Genomic DNA, 18,239 nt, shown 5'->3' with positions numbered 1-18,239 from the left:
TAGGAGATGAGTTTTGGTCTGAACTAAAAACCATCAGATGGTGTCCTATTTCTGTTGACCCACCTTTAACCGGACTTCCATGGTTAGTGCCAGCTCATCAAATTGTAGCATCGGATACTGTCAGACCTAAATCACAGATGTGGCTCGCTTCATCCATGGTTGTCAATCAGAGAGATCAATGTTTGAATCTTCCAACACTCCATTGTTGGTGCCTGATTCTCGAGGGGTTCTCATGGTTGCAAGGGATGTGATGTATAATGATGCACCTTGGTTGGAAAATAATACCCCTCTGGGAAAACATATCATACACTCGAGTATCAGTCATGATCTGGCTAATAGGCTAGGGATTCAATCCCTTCGTTCCATCTCTTTAGTCAGTAAGGAAATGAAAAAAGATTTACCCTGTATGGACTATGCAAAAATCCATGATCTTCTTGAATTATATGGAGGGAAAGATTTCTTTTTATATGATCTTATTGAGCTTGCAGACTGCTGTAAAGCCAAAAATCTTCATATAATTTTTGACAAACACCAACATCCATCACAATCATGATGCAACAAAATTTAGGTATAAAGTTATCAGACTATTTAGTTTTGCTTTATGGCCAATTGAATTTAAAAAATTTAAAATAATTTTTTTTACAGAAGATTTTCAAGGGCCTGCCATTGTTGCTGTACTGGAAGGAGCAAGTTTGAGTAGAGAGGAAATATCTAGCCTCCAGTTTCTTCCTCCATGGGGTTTAAGGGGTGACATGCTTAATTATGGATTAGGGTTAATGAGCTGTTATTCTATAACTGATTTTCCTTTAGTTGTCTCTGGTGGCTTTTTATATGTGTTTGATCCTTGTGGTAAAGCTTTTAATCTACCTTCATCAAGTCATTCTCCAGCTGCAAAGATGTTTACTTTGACAGGTATATATTAGTAATAATTATGTTATCTTTCTGTTAATTCTGTTATCTTCTGGATGCTGATCGCTGCATTGACAAGGTTATTTTTGTCATTAGTTAAACTTTTGAGATATTGATATGAATTGTTTTATAAATTAAAGGTACCCTTTGAGTTGCATGGGCCACATGGTGTCCTAAAACATCTAAAGTATCTACTCGAGACAAAGGGATCAGTTGTCATCTGTGTAGCAGAGGGAGCCGGTCAGGTTAGTTCTAACTTCTAACTCTACTCCATACATAATTTAATTATATTTTCTTCATTTACAAAAAAATAAGATTATAATAAAATGTATATTGTTTTTAGAAAATAGATTGTAATTTGATTAAAAATTTGGAAAAAAAGACAGCTCAACTTACAATTTGTGATATTGTTTTGTATAGAACTTTGTGGAGAAAACAAATGCTAAGGATGCATCTGGGAACGTTGTACTTGGAGATATTGGCGTTCATATAAGAAACAAATGAATGAAATTGAAATGATATTTGTTTTTTTAGATAAACAAATTGTTCAAGGAGATTGGGGATCCAGCTGATGTGAAATACATTGATCCTACATACATGATCCGTGCCTGCCGAGCAAACGCATCAGACGGAATCCTCTGCACCGTACTCGGTCAAAATGCTGTAAGCTTATTTTCCATCCGGTATGAATCTATTTTTATGTGTCTGTGTGCTAAAATTCCTCTCTAATTGTGTGTGTATGTGTGCCAAATTTTCTTCCAATTATTAGTTATATATCGATTTAACAACCACTTCTCTTTTTTTTTCTTTGTAGCAGATTACTGAAAGTCTGAAATCATGGAGCTGGTAAGAAGAGAATTAACTGGTCAATTTTAGAAACTGAATTGAGCAAGGTAGGTCCTCCCGAAAGTTAACGTTCTGTCAAACTCCTGCACAAACCATAGTTATCTGGTGTGTTACGGTTTTGTTGTCGTTTCTTGAAAATTTCTTCCAATTTTTTAGTTGCTTGCTGCTCTTAGTCTTTCGTGCAACCTGAACCAACAAGAAAGGAACAATTGTTTCAAAAGAAAACTTGGTGCCCCTGTTTTAAGATTTTTTCCAAACAAACATTTTCCTTCTGTTTTTTATGGGCTGATGAATGAGACCACAAAAGTCAAAAGGAACGAAATCAAGAACCAAAAGAATAAAACCAAAATATTTTGATTTTTTCCAAACTGGTTTCTGGCAATCCGGTTTTATCCAGTCCGAACTGGTATGTATAGGATAGAGTATTTCCTAGTTATGAACCGGATTTATCCTAAACCGGAGATGCTTTTCTTGACCTGAAACGAACAGGTTTGCCAAAAAAAAAAACAGTTTTTGCACCTCTAACTAGTTATGTCTGGTTAGATTAAATCGAATTGGTAATGACTTAATGTTATGTTGATCATTTATATTAAAGGGAAATAATATTCTAATTCTTATTATTCTACTTTAATCTAAATATTAAATAGGTTTGAGTTTGGGGGATTAACCGATAATGTTATATTAAGATGTTATGTTTAAGAGGTGAATGATGTGCTAATGTAAAAGTTAGACTAAGTAATTAGGTTTAGAGGAAATTAACAAAGACATGGGTCTTGACTATTGAAATTAGTTTCACTTATTAATTTATTATTATTTCTTTGACTTTTAGGTGTATATGGTGAAGTACAAGATTAGGGATATGTTATGTCAACTATTCAATTGACATAAGGTGAGTTCAACTGACATAAGCAGATCCGAAGAATTGATGTCAATAGAGGTTGTTTCAATTTCTCTCTCTAGATTCTGAATTCATGAATCTGATAGGGAATTTCATTTCGTGACATTGTTCATATTTGTTATAGGTTGTTTTGTACAATTGACTAGCATAAGCTTCTATTGTATCTTTTTTATATGATATGTCATATGCAACAATTGACTAGCATTAAGAGTCCAAAAATGTCCAAACACTTATCGTGCATAGCAACTGTTTGCTTTTATGCAGGATTGAACATCAAAAGATTTCGTGAAGAAAAAAGGTGTAAATTGGAGAAACTGGACGATTTGGAAGAGATCTCTGATCTTGTATTGGAATCGTCATGAATTTCCCAATGTGTTATGATCATCATAACCATGATCAATCATCAACCACAGTGAATTCAACACACAGGGACAATTCTTTTTCTTACTATAGAACTAACTCTGAAACTCTAGTCTTTTCTGAGCAATTAACAGATGATTTTACGATCTCCTCATCAGATAAAAGTTCTCTAGTATGCTGGCATGCTATACCAGGATCACCTTATCAGCTAACTCTGTCAAGATTTAGTGGAATTAGGTATAACCACCAACAAGATCATGCACATGCTCATTTCATCTTGTAAACTGCCACCCTCATTTATGTGAGAACTTGAAGAGGTCATCCTCCACTTAGTCCCTTGATTTTTTTTTATTTGATCAATATGTTGACTTTTTATGTGAGAACTTGAAGGGCCTACATTGAGGAAGACCAGGAGTGGACTGAAATAACTAAAGAGATCTTCCTTGAAGATCTTGAAACTGTTTCTGAAGTACAAATCCCAGGAGTGGTCCCATAGTCAGAAGATTCAAACATGAAAGAAGAGTGTCTTACAACAGCAACGTATGTGGATGAAGAAAAAGGAACAGAAACAAGAGAAATTTCAAGTGAAGAGGTCAGACAGAAAAACGTCCCTACATTTGACAACATTTTTTTCTTGTACTTCTTATGTGCTTTATTGACATACTTTGACACTAATGGATGCAAAAAACAGAACAGACAACAGAACTTGGCGAGAACAAATCACTGTATGAAAAAAAGGATGTTACACAAGAAAATCATCTTAATAGAACAGAAGACTGCAGTGAGATATCAAAGGATGTCATCTTGACTAAAGAGGTGCATAAGATAAATATATAACCACTTACTTATCTACCAAGTCATCAATGGGGTCTTTGTTGAAGTCCAGGACCAAGAAAACATCTTTTTATCTCGTTTTTGCCTTAAAAACCCTAGAGCCCAAGTTACATATTATCAGAAAATAATCTAAATATAATTATTGGTTTGAGATGTAGGTGTTCGGAGAGGGGAAAAACTCATCTAGCTCCCATCAGTAGGGTTGTTAAGATTCAACTTTAATTTAGATGAATTTTTCTCATTATACTTTGTACTACAATATAGATCATTTGTATGTTAGGATGTTATATGTTGTAGTGATCTGTTAAAAAAGTAGATTTGTTAATGATTGTGTAACATCCGTTATTAGGTATTTCCATTTTAGCCCTTGTTTTTTATAATCGTTTGCATTATGGTCACTTACGTTGGGCGTACGAGCCTAGTACGCCGGGCGTAAGTCAGCGAGGAGGTCAACACGGCGAAGGGAGTACGTCGGGCGTACTCGATGGTGTTCCTAAACCCTAATTTTTGAGTTGTGACCCCTATTTAAACACATTATACCACCATTGGACATTCATTAGCCAACCTCCATTCCCTCTAAACCCTAGATATCGAACCCTAGCCTTGTGAGTGAGATTTTGGAGCTTGTTTGTGATTCTTGAGTTTTCTTGGTAGAGAAGGAAGTTCTTTGAGAAGAAGGTGGTGCATTCTAGTCTTTGGATCCAACTTCTACTTCACCATGCACATCTTCTAAAGGTATAAAATTTATACCTTGGTGCTTTTCTTTCTAGATCTCTTAATGAGGTTATTTATAAGTTTTTTTGTCCTTAACTTTTCTTGGTCTTTGTTGAAGTCCAGGACCAAGAAAACATCTTTTTATCTCGTTTTTGCCTTAAAAACCCTAGAGCCCAAGTTACGTATTATCAGGAAATAATCTAAATATAATTATTGGTTTGAGATGTAGGTGTTCGGAGAGGGGAAAAACTCATCTAGCTCCCATCAGTAGGGTTGTTAAGATTCAACTTTAATTTAGATGAATTTTTCTCATTATACTTTGTACTACAATATAAATCATTTGTATGTTAGGATGTTATATGTTGTAGTGATCTGTTAAAAAAGTAGATTTTTTAATGATTGTGTAACATCCGTTATTAGGTATTTCCATTTTAGCCCTTGTTTTTTATAATCGTTTGCATTATGGTCACTTACGTTGGGCGTACGAGCCTAGTACGTCGGGCGTAAGTCAGCGAGGAGGTCAACACAGCAAAGGGAGTACGTCGGGCGTACTCGGTGGTGTTCCTAAACCCTAATTTTTGAGTTGTGACCCCTATTTAAACACATTATGCCACCATTGGACATTCATTAGCCAACCTCCATTCCCTCTAAACCCTAGATATCGAACCCTAGCCTTGTGAGTGAGATTTTGGAGCTTGTTTGTGATTCTTGAGTTTTCTTGGTAGAGAAGGAAGTTCTTTAAGAAGAAGGTGGTGCATTCTAGTCTTTGGATCCAACTTCTACTTCACCATGCGCATCTTCTAAAGGTATAAAGTTTATACCTTGGTGCTTTTCTTTCTAGATCTATTAATGAGGTTATTTATAAGTTTTTTTGTCCTAAGCGTGGATCTTTGTGAGTATGGTGTACTCCATGATGGGTTTTGAGCACTATAACAATCCTATGGTGCACATACAACCCTAATGCTTTGGATCTAGGTTTTCTCAAGTTATACATGAAAATAATCATCCAAAGCATAAACCCTAGTTCTAGCATACAATGTTCGAAATTGAATACATAAAACAAAGTTGGATGAATACCTCTTTGTTGTATCTTGTAGATCTTTGCTTTCAAGAGCTTAGTACCTCAAATGTGGTACCTCTAATAAGTCACAAACACCAAGAGCAATGGAGGATTATGAGAGAGAGGCTAGGAGGCACCAAAAAAACGGCTAGGGTTTCTTCTTAGAAGCATTGGCCGATTTTGGGAGTGCTAGGGGTTCTATTTATAGTGCGAAATCCTTAAGGTTTTAACTTGGAAACCCTAATTCACTTGCTTAGGCCTTAAGCAGTCCAATAACCCATATGATAGGCCCATTGGACGAAATCTTCATGGACCTTTACATAGATTTCGTACATCCATGGTTAATATGGATCATTAGCCCAAACTACAAGTATTACTGATTTACCTAATCAGTCCCTGTTAATTTAACCAGTCTCTTTTGATCACTAAATTAATTCCAAATTAATTTCTGATCAATACCAATTAAATAATATGATTTCTCAATTAATATATTAATCTTATAATATATTAATAAATCACAAATAACCTCTTTCTCAAATATTCATCCTATCAAATTGCTATGGTGAAGGAAACCCAAAAGGACCATGCTAGTATCGGGTCAAGTACATACCAATTATAGTTATGGGCTTAGACACCTAATCCAACAGTCTCCCAGTTGGATAAGTCTAATAACTATAACTGCCAATGTAACTTTAAAATCCGATTAGCAATCGTAGCTCTTAAAAGCCGTTGTCGAACTCTGACCTAGTCAATGACACGTCGTTTAGATAAGGGATCATATAATCCTCTGTTCTACAAGATATCGTGTGGACAAAGACATGGAATAAAGTCATACTCATTGCCCAACTGTTTGTTTCCCGATTTCTGATTTGTTTGACATAGAACCTCATTGAACACATCATTTGAGTCCTGACCGGGCCCGACACATAAGTCAAAACAAAATCATCGAGGGGCCCAAGATATCGCTTTTAATCCTCTTAGGATAAAAGGAACAGATAAACTTCGACTTATATACTTGTACTAATCACTTGTTAAATTATACACAACAATACGTTTTATAACATCAAGTTACTGACGCGTTTTCGTACTATCAATGCACAACAAAATCGTAATTAACAACTCATATATATCGGTTTGAAGACTATACGATATTATTGCCTCACAATCACTCGTGATAAATTCCATGAAGTGATTCATGTGAGCGTGGGTTTAATCCAATACTCAAATCTTATTTCAAGAGCACTCACGAACGTTGTAGCAAACTTTTACTATGTCTAAACACCTTAGACAACCTACAAGCCAATTCATGACAGTCTAACCTCATAACCTACTTCCAAAGTATGATTGACTGTTGATAGTTCGAATAATCATATTATTCTGGAAGTCAAAACATGCAAAGGTGAAACACAAACTAAACAATTGACGAAAGACAATAAACTTTACTTATAAATAAAACTCTTATTACTTAATCATCAAATTTCAATTACATTTATTTATTACAAGTTTCTAACCGTCTATCTAATCACTAAAACTAATATCGTCCCTTAGGCGAATGCTCGTAGCATGTTGCAAATGCTTAACCATACTCAATCCCTTCGTAAGGGGATCTGATGGGTTATCCTCTGACGATACCCTCTTTACTACGAGGGGTCATTCTTCTACCCGATGTCTTATGAAGTGATATTTTCTATCGATGTGTCTAGATCTGCCCTGATCCCTCGGTTCCTTGGTTAAGGCGACCGCACCCTCGTTGTCACAGAAAATTTCCATAGGCTTCTTTATAGCTGGTACAACTCCAAGGTATCTAATGAAGTTCTTTAGCCATATTGCCTCCTTCGACGCTTCGCTTGCTGCTATGTACTCTGATTCGCACGTTGAATCAGCTACAGTCTCCCGTTTGGAACTTTTCCATGTTACTGCTCCTCCATTCAAGGTAAATACCCAGCCCGGCTGAGAGCGGAAATTATCTCTGCCGGTCTGAAAGTTGGCGTCACTATACCCTGTCACTCTTAAGTCATCACTCCCACCGAGGGTAAGGACCCAGTCCTTAGTCCTTCGTAGGTACTTAAGAGTGTTCTTTACCGCTATCCAGTGAGCTCTACCAGGATTCCCTTGATATCGACTAACCATGCTTAAAGCAAAAGCCACATCAGGGAGAGTACATGTCATCGCATACATGATCGAGCCAACGGCGAAAGCATGTGTGTACTTTCCCGTCCATGTCGGTCTTTTTCTTGAAGATCCACTTGCACCCGACCGTCTTACGACCTGGTACATTTTCAACCAGGTTTCAAACTTGATTGTCGTACATGGACTGAATCTCGCTGTCCATTTCCTCTTTCCACTTCACAGACTCTTGGCCCGCCATGGCTTCCTTGTAGTTGTTAGGTTCATCCAAATTTACCAATGTGTTGTCACTGATAAACATATCACCTTCACTTGTTATATGAAAACCATATAACACAGGTGGAACACTAACTCTACTGGAACGTCTCAGTGGTAAGGACTCGTCAACTGGTTCAACAGGAATCTCATCCTCAGGTTGAGCGCTAGTGTTAGAGGTTCCTTCATCGCTTGACTCTTGAAGTTCTTCATGGTCAATTTGGCTCCCACTATCCTCTTGGCATATGAGTTCTCTTTCACGAAAGACACCCCTTCGTGCTGCGAAGACCACGTTCTCACTAGGTCTATAGAACAAATATCCAAAGGATTTCTGTGGGTAGCCGATGAAAATACAACGCTCACTATGAGGTTCGAGCTTGTCATGAGTCTCTTGTCTTACGAAAGCCTCGCAACCCCAAACCTTGATGTGTGCTAACGAGGGAACCTTCCATGTCCACATTTCGTGAGGTGTTTTGGAAACCTTCTTAGTTGGGACTAGATTAAGGATATGGGCGGCAGTCTCTAAGGCATACCCCCAGAATGAGATAGGTAACGAAGCTTGACTCATCATGGAATGAATGATGTCCAACAAGGTTCGATTGTGCCTCTCAACTACACCATTAAGTTTTGGTGTCCTAGGCGGCGTCAATTGTGAAACAATTCCACATTCCTTGAGATACTCGTGGAACTCGATACTAAGATACTCACCACCTCCATCAGATCTGAGCATCTTTATCTTCCTGCCGAATTGATTCTTTACTTATTGTTTAAACTCTTTGAACTTTTCAAAGGTTTCTGACTTATGTTTGATTAAGTAGATATACCCATATCTGCTATAATCATCAATAAAAGTCACGTAGAAGCGATTCGCATCCCTTGTGGTGGATCTAAAGGGTCCACACACATCTGTATGTATGAGATCCAACAAACCCTCACCCCTTTCACAAGAACCAGTGAAGGGAAACTTGGTCATCTTTCCAAGCAAACAAGACTCGCACGTGTCATCTGACCGAAGGTCAAAAGACTCCAACACTCCATCCTTTAGATTTGGGTTATGCACTTCTTGTTGACATGTCCAATATGACAATGCCACAATCATGCTTTGTCTAAACCATTAGACGAATCAATATGCAACACATCATTTCCTAAGTTATCAACAACCAACACAGTTTCATACACTGCATTACAAGGCAATGCTTCAAAATAAAGAGTACCATTATAGAAAGCATTAATAGAGCCAATTTCATTATTAAACGAAAATATAAAACCTTATCTGTACAAACCATGAAAGGAAATAATATTTCTCGTTATTTCTAATGAGTAGCAACAATTATTCAATTCTAACCCTAACCCACTACTAAGCACTAAAGAATAAACTCCAATCTTGGTGACAGACGACGATTTCCTATTTCCCATGATCAGGTTCATCTTCCCATGCTCCACATCCCTACTTCTTCTTAGACCCTGCAAATCAGAACAAATGTGAAAACCACATCTTGTATCAAGGACCCAAGAACTAGCATGTGATGAGTTTTTAGACAAAATAGTGTAAATGGCTGTGAAGGTGCGCTTTATCTTCTCATCCTTAATGTCCTGCAAATATTTAGGGCAGCTTTGTTTCCAATGCCCTTTTTCATGACAATGGAAGCACTCTGCTTCCTTTGGATTGGATGAGGGAGTAGCAGAACCACCTTTGGACCCACTTGAAGAGGATCCATCATGAGACTTTCTTTTGTGATTCTTTGAAGGAGCTTTCCTTTTCTTCCCTTTCCCACGTCCAATTGCCAGGACTGGGGCAGCAACAGTAGGAATGGATACAACAGACTTACCTTTTAAACTACTTTCAGTAGTTCTTAGTAGGCCTTGAAGCTTGCTTAAAGTGACTTCCTCCTTGTTCATATGATAAGTCATCCTGAACTGATCATAACAAGGAGGCAAAGAGTGTAGGATAATATCAATAGCCAACTCTTTATCAAAGTTGACATTCAACTTCAGCAAGCGGTCCACATATTTTTGCATATTTTGCAAGTGGTCCGTGATGGACTCTCCATCCTTCATTTTTGTTGTTATCATGGAGGCAATGATCGCGTACCTTTCTTGTCGAGCCCTTTGATGGTACTTTTCCATCAAGTCTTGGTGCATCTCATAAGGCCATAAGTCCTCGTAGGACTACTGAAGCTCAGAAGTCATAGTGGCTAGCATGATGCACGACACCTTTGTCGCGTCCTTCTCATGAGCCCTATACTCAACCAGTTGTTAAGGAGTAGCAGTTTCTTCATTAATCTCTTTTAGCTCTTTGTCTAGGACATATTCCTTTTCCTCGTATCAAATGGCCATGCGAATGTTTCGAATCCAGTCGTTGAAATTCGACCCATCGAAAATGTCCCACATAAGTTCATGAGTGGAGAAAGAGCCAGAAGTGTTGTTTGAAGTAGACATCTGAAAAAGAAGAACAAGTTTTATTAGATAGAAATTCCTTAATATAACATGTGACATCCCCATTTTCACGGCCAGAAAAGACCGATTTTGTTTATGCTTTGTTTAAAAATCAGAGTAACATTTTAAATAAAAGTGTTGTGGAATTTGTTCCCAAAATAAAATATGATAAAGATTTATCAAAGCATTTTCGTAGAAATGTATTTCATTAAAAACCTCGGGATGTCATGTTCGATACAGATCAAAAGCATAAACAGTACAATATAAGCCTTACTACATTTATTCATATCTACAGGCCTATATCCATAATCTCTCATCCCAAACATCATATCTATGCTCGTGCACCACTACCCGTAATACAAGAAACTAAGTGGGTCAGACTTGGGAGCCTGGTGAGCACATAGGGTTTTCAACCCACAATAAATAAGTTTATTAATTTCATCAACTAACAATAACCTGATTACCCGTTCCCGTTATCCTCACTTTACGTCCCTAAACACCTATCATAAGGGACCTAGCCTAAGGATCATCATCGGGATGGACACTACTGCTAAGGGGGTCCCTCAGCAATAAATGTCCTAAAGGCAACCATGAGGGGGATGGAGTACACCGGTGAACACATCGTTCACAAACACCTACAGGTTGCGAGCCTGCTAGCGTTCCACTGGACTGTCTAGAAGAGTCTGTGGTTGTCATCCATACTCCGCTAGATGACAGAATCAAAAACAACAACATCGAGGCCTCTCATCATTTTATCACACATCGTCTATTACATCTACCCATGTTTTACCCCAACATTTTGTAGATATAAAATACATATACAGTTTAAATCATTTAAAACATGTATAAAAATCTTTCATCAGCATAGACAACAAGTATTCAGACAATATGCACACATAACACGTAATTTATATTAAATACTTCATATCTATGTGTAAGATGAAAGTGACTATGCACACACCTGAAAAGATGGTGACTCTGCACTCGGACAACGCTTCGTTACTCTTAAAACAATTTTCCTCGACAAAACAACGGGTTTTTATTAAAAACCGGGTTTCGTTGGAGCAGCGTTTCCGAGCCGAAAGCTTTTCTTCTCGGAGCCGTCGGGGGCTCCGGGGCTTCCTTCTCGTGCTAGGGAGGTTCTCTAGACTTGGGAGGGGTTTAGGGAGGCTAGAGAGAAGTTATGGAGAGAAAGAAAGGCTTATGGTGTGAAGAAAATATGAAGAGTTCACCCTTTATTTATAGGGATTTTATAGTAAAGTAGCCCCTAAGTTTCGTCCGTATCTTCCGCGTACGAGCTCCGTTTTCTACGTTCTTTTTATCCACGCGTTGGTATTTACGAGTACTACAACTTTTATTTAGACCCCGTCGGCTAATTCTCCTTTTATCTCAGATTTACAAAAACTGTATCGTATTTATCGCGCACGAAGAGTAGCGACTAAGCTTCGTACATATCTTTCACATACGAGCTCCGTTTCCAACGTTATTTATATCCACGCGTTGGTATTTACGAGTACTACAACTTTCATTTAGACCCCGTTGTCTAATTCTCATTCTATCTCGGATTTACAAAACTGTATCGAATTCGCCGCGCTCGAAAAGTAGAGACTAAGCTTCGTCCATAACTTTAGCATACGAGCTCCGTTTTTGACGTTATTTATATCCACGCATTGGTAAAAATAAAATCTATAACTTTCCTTTTTACTCCGTCGGCTAATTCTCGACCGATCTTAAATTTAACAGTAGGAGGTGATTACACTGTTAAATGTCCGCGCAAAATTCATAACTTTTACATACGGACTCCGTTTTTGTCTGTCTTTTTGTCGTTGAGTTCCTATTAATGAGATCTTCAACTCTCATTTAGGTCGTGTAAGCCAAAAAGCGCTCGAACTAAAATTCGAGTTTCGGGCCGTGCACTGCTATGTCAAATCTTAGAAAAATCATAACTTCCTCATACGAAGTCAGATTTGGGCGTTCTTTATATCCCCGGAATCCTTGTTTCGACCACCACCACTTTATGTAAAGATATCGGGTTTATCTCACACTTTAATTTTGACACTTATTTTTATTCTTTATTAATTATACCTTTATAATTAAGTATAAATCACATAAATTAACATAATTCACATAATACTCAAATAATTCATTTTTATTACTTCAAAAAGATTTACAATAGTTGACCTAGACTATTACATCATCTATTAATGTTTAGCCTCGAAACCCGGGCGTTACATAACACCCAAATGAAATATAAAGGCTAGGACTCAAACACAATAATTCACAATTTAGAAAAGGGATGCCGTAATCCAATTGCAAATTATTTGAAGGGGGGTAAATGACGATTTACCAATTTCACCACCCAAAACTAAAATTTGAAAGAATTAAGTTTATGTGAAATTCCCAGTTCTTTAAGATTCATTGAACTTTTCAATGACATGTTTAAATCTCGATTATGCCCTTCAAGTTTATGACTGGGATACCGAGGATCACAAACACGGTGTAAATAACTATGGAAATGTGCGTGGTACTCTCGATGTCATTTATCATTTAATCAACGTCCCGGTTAGCCACACACACTCCATTGATCTATGATAATTCTCGAGCTACCCTTCGCCACCCTTGTTAGTCCAAATTAGTGTGCCGGTTAGCCACACATGCTCCACTAACGACTTGACAAGGTGCAAAGTGCAATTTCATGGAATAGCACCATTTTCACAGTTTTCCTAAAGTAACTAAGATTGGGAATTTATGAAAAACATTTAGTTACTTTCATAATTATCATTATACTTCTTAATGAGAATTAATGTCCTATCCTACCCGTTCGGCTAACGACCCTCCACTAGTAAAGGAAGCGGTGGGTGAGAGTGGACACCCATTCAATCGCCATTTTATAGGCAATTTCCTTATACCCCCTTATAGACCAGCTTCGTGAATGAGACCTACTAACGGTAAGACTGACTCGGCTTATACATATACATACATATATATATATATATATATATATATATATATATATATATATATATATAAGTATTAAGGTTTTAATATTATAATAGTATAAGGGTTGAATTTTAAACTTTTAAAACTCTAAGGTTTAAATTTCAAAACTTGATGGCAAATTTTAATCAAATGTCAATTTCAAAATCAAAACTTTTAATCAAATTTTAAATTCCAAAACTTGAGGGAAAATTTTGAAACTTTTCAAAAAACTCTTAGATCAAATTTGAAAACAATTAAACTAATCATAATTTTCTTTATCACAAAATTTGACCTAATCTAATATCATATGGCAAGATAATCCAAATCAAATTCTACAAATAATTATTTTATCACATAATCAACTAATTATCTTAAAATTGACATTTATCTTTCAATTGGATGAGGATAATCATTACCTTATCAGAAAAATTGAATTTTATCAGTCAAAACAGTTTATGGTAATGATCTTACTCCAATTCTGGTCAAAATCCCGAAAAATTTGCCAACAAACGAGCCAACTCGTCGAGTCAGATAATGGACTCGTCGAGTTGCCCCAACTCGTCGAGTCCTACTATGGACTCGTCGAGTTGCCCCAACTCGTCGAGTCCTACTATGGACTAGTTGAGTTCATCATGCAGAGTGCAGATTTCGATTTACTTCAGCTTTGAATAGTTAACCAATGCATCAATATAACAGAAAACACCCTAAGCTCTGATACCACTGATGAGTTTTGAGCACTATAACAATCCTATGGTGCACATACAACCCTAATGCTTTGGATCTAGGTTTTTTCAAGTTATACATGCCAATAATCATCCAAAGCATAAACCCTAGTTCTAGCATACAATTTTCGAAATTGAATACATAAAACAAAGTTGGATGAATACCTCTTTGTTGTAGCTTGTAGGTCTTTGCTTTCAAGAGCTTAGTACCTCAAATGTGATACCTCTAATAAGTCACAAACACCAAGATCAATGGAGGATTATTAGAGAGAGGTTAGGAGGCACCAAAAAACGGCTAGGGTTTCTTTTTAGAAGCATTGTCCGATTTTGGGAGTGCTAGGGGTTCTATTTATAGTGCGGGATCCTTAGGGTTTTAACTTGGAAACCCTAATTCACTTGCTTAGGCCTTAAGCAATCCAATAACCCATATGATATGCCCCTTGGACGAAATCTTCATGGACCTTTACATAGATTTCGTCCATCCCTAGTTAATATGGATCATTAGCCCAAACTATAAGTATTACTGATTTACCTAATCAGTCCCTGTTAATTTATCCAGTCTCTTTTGATCACTAAATTAATTCCAAATTAATTTCTGATCAATACCAATTAAATAATATGATTTCTCAATTAATATATTAATCTTATAATATATTAATAAATCACAAATAACCTCTTTCTCAAATATCCATCCTATCAAATTGCTATGGTGAAGGCAACCCAAAAGGACCATGCTAGTATCGGTTCAAGTACATACCAATTATAGTTTTGAGCTTAGACACCTAATCCAACACTCCAGAGCATATTAGTTGTCCTTTCATGTGTTTTAGGACATCTAGAGTCATAAAAATGCTTGCTTGATTGTCCTTTTTCTATTCATGCAAGAGTTTGGTGGTTTTTAGTATGGTTTAATTTAGGGTTTTGAGGTTTAACCTTATTCAGCCATGCAAAGGCTTAAAGTTGTGAACTTTATGGATTAAGACATTCTCTTGAGGTCATATCTATGTTTGGATTCCATGTCTTAATGATTAAGTCGTTAGGAAGTGGTCTTTGGGATCAGACGACGTACGCTGAGCGTACTCCTGGCTACGCCCAACGTAGCCAGGCCTGACCCCGACCCTTTTTGTTTCGTGGACTACGTCGTGCGTAAGAAGCATACGCCTAACGTATGCATTGGACTTGTTGTGACTTTTGACCTTTGGTCAAAAGTTGAGGGTTTTAGACCATGGAAGGGCAAAATGGTCTTTTTGCCTTTAAGGGGCGTAGTTGTGGGAATTGGACTTGTGAGTCGGGTTAATGACCTTAACTGATTAGGGTTACTTGTTATGTTTATTAGGCGGAGTCTAGTCCCGACAGTTCGGGAGTGAGATTTATCAGTCATCAGTATCAGGTGAGTCTCCTCACTTATTCTTACATATGTGGTAGAATAGCTGTATATATATGATGACCAGGTGGATCTAAGTGAGACTATTGTGTATGTGTTGTTTATGTGTGTTGAGACTTCGGGTAGTCTCTAGGGTTGCTGATAACCCACGAGGCGTGTTGTTGCCCATTGAGACTTCGGATAGTCTCCAGGGTTGCTGATAACTCATAACTATTTTATATGTTGTATTGTATATGATATCTTGGGGAACTCACTAAGCTTTGTTCTTACAATTATTGAGTAAATGTGTTTCAGGTACTTTTGAGGATCGCGGGAAGGCGAATGCTTGATTGTACACATTTGCCGAAAGATTTTGTTTGGACATGTTGGGACACTCTGATATTTTGATGTGGAATTGTAATTGACATTATGACTTTTCTTGGGATTGATTTTGTTAAAATTGTTTTTTTCTATATTTTAAAAATGAAAATTTTGGTTTGAAAATGTGGTCGTTACAGATTGCATGTGACTGTTTGTTGGTTATTGTCTTTTACTTATATATGTCGACATATTGTGGATAGGTTGAGGGCGGTCCAACTATGTGTTGAAATCCAAGAGACACGGGCGGTCCAGTGTAATACTATAGGCCCAAAGTGAGCGGTCCAGCTCATTGTTGTAGGCTCGGGAGCGGTCCAGCTCGATGTAGTAGGCTCAGGTGGCGGTCCAGCCCTCTGTTGTTGGCCTTGTATGCATGCATTGTATGTGTATTGTTGGATGGAGTATTTTGGGGGAACTCGCTAAACTGTGGCTTACAATTGTGGATTTAAATGTTTCAGCTACTTCTGAGGATCGAGGAAAAATAAAGGCATGACTGTACACACTCCTCGACATCTTTCGTGTTTTATTGGGATGTTGTTTGATATAACACTCTGATTTTGGATTTATATTGTGAAACGAATATTTTATGATGTTTTTTTTCATGAAAATGACTTTTATTTCATTTAAATGTTAAAGAAAATTACTATGGTTTTTGGGATGTTACAAAACAATCTAGGAAAACGATTTTGAAAGGGTTCGTTTCAACACCAAAAATATGTTCAAAATTGCGTATCCGCCCCACTCCCCACAACTCTACTCATAGAAGACAATGAAACAATTTCCCTGTCATGCAACTGACTGATCACACCCAAAATCCCAGTCCATACCCCCTTCCAATACTTCTAACATGACCCCTATCAAATCCACCCAACAACCCATAACAATCTTTAATGACTCTAACCCAAAGAGAGTTAGAATCATTAAAAAAAACATCACCTCCACGTATATAACAAAGCAAAATTAAAAGAGGACAAACTCCCATCATCTAAAACCCCATTACCTCTCGAGTTTAAAGTAACATCCCACTTCACCCAACTAAACTTCCGTTTCTTATTTCATACAAGAAAACTCATCGAAAAGTTCAAGGTTAACCAAAATCTCACTTGGTAAACCCGCAACCTATTGCAGTATATGCAAAGCAAGTGGTAACATTATCTATGAAGAGCATACAACACCTTGACATGATTGGAATATTAAAATATGTTTACCGTTTTAGCACCATACTAAAGTCTCAATGACAAGCATGAGGTCGGTCGAAATGACACCTCAACAATTTGCAACTCATGTCAATGTAAGCACACAGACTAAGAATCTATGCTACATGTTAAGGGAAAATGACACCCTATCATAATCGGGATGTCAGTAGCTGACTACCAGTTCTTGCACTAAACAAGAAGCTTCAGTAGCTGACGTTAGCAACTGACTATCAGTTCTTTGCAATTATTATGCAACCATGTTGTAAGAGTGTCTTTTTTTAAACGACAAACTAATCTACTCCTAACTATCACCACCTATGTCTCAAACGAAACTTGAACCCATGACCTCTTAAATAAGAAAGCCACTCCTTACCGCTAGGCCAAAGGCCCTTTGGTATGTTGTAAGAGTTTTCCTGCCAAAACTTGGGTTTCTGATAAGTGACTGTGTTTTATTTAAACATTGTATTTAGTATGTTCTCTAAATGAACAACTAAAATTTGAACTGTTAGGTGCCATTCGTGAATTGGGAAAGTAAAGATTCTCCATGATGCTTCATGAGGACAGATAAAGTGCCCATTAACAAAATTCTGGATTTCTTTCACAACCACAATTGATCCAAAACTCATCTCATTTACATCCACTTCAACTATTTATATAGAAAAAGTTACACAATCAACACCTTTAGAAATATACTTGAATAAGTACTTAGTCATTGTGTTCCAACTACATTATTCAACATTAATGTGTGCATTGAAGCGACTGAATAAACACTTATTATACATAACTACATAACATTTCTCAATTTTCATTCCTTTTCGCAACACGTGGTAAACACCTGGTTGTCTTTTGTAATATACATAGCCATTTGTGTCAAAATGTGTAGCAGGTTGAAAAGATATGGGAAATTTTTTGCGCATTTACTGTCCTGCATACATGGAGCATTTAGATTTAATAAATTGCATACATGGAATCAATGGTGTCATGGTATATCATGAATCAGTAAGTACGTGACTCATAAGGTAGGGATCCGGTAGTGACTAGCATAGTGGAGGTGTTAGATCATGTTTGGGTTAGGGAAACTATGTGATCAACGGATTGGATCCGTGTAGTAGATAGGCTAGGGTAGCCTTTATCAATAGACTCTTAGGCGGAGTCTCGTTGT

At 37.2% G+C, this 18,239-nt stretch overlaps 2 long non-coding RNA genes across 2 annotated transcripts; both read left to right on the top strand.

Annotated features, from left to right (window-relative positions):
- Positions 1–1,054: 1,054 nt before the first annotated feature.
- LOC145129033 (uncharacterized) lies at positions 1,055–2,631 on the top strand. The gene is made up of 4 exons (XR_013717249.1): positions 1,055–1,154; positions 1,330–1,572; positions 1,727–1,802; positions 2,585–2,631. It is a non-coding gene; the product is annotated as an uncharacterized LOC145129033 (long non-coding RNA).
- Positions 2,632–2,950: 319 nt separating this feature from the next.
- On the top strand, positions 2,951–3,937 carry LOC145128604 (uncharacterized). The gene is made up of 3 exons (XR_013717008.1): positions 2,951–3,314; positions 3,404–3,605; positions 3,705–3,937. It is a non-coding gene; the product is annotated as an uncharacterized LOC145128604 (long non-coding RNA).
- Positions 3,938–18,239: the final 14,302 nt, after the last annotated feature.

The sequence above is a fragment of the Lactuca virosa genome, chromosome 8 (assembly GCF_052849685.1).
Source record: "Lactuca virosa cultivar CGN04683 chromosome 8, Lactuca_virosa_CGN04683_v6, whole genome shotgun sequence".
Taxonomy (NCBI): domain Eukaryota; kingdom Viridiplantae; phylum Streptophyta; class Magnoliopsida; order Asterales; family Asteraceae; genus Lactuca; species Lactuca virosa.
This window is presented reverse-complemented; position numbering and strand designations above follow the sequence as displayed.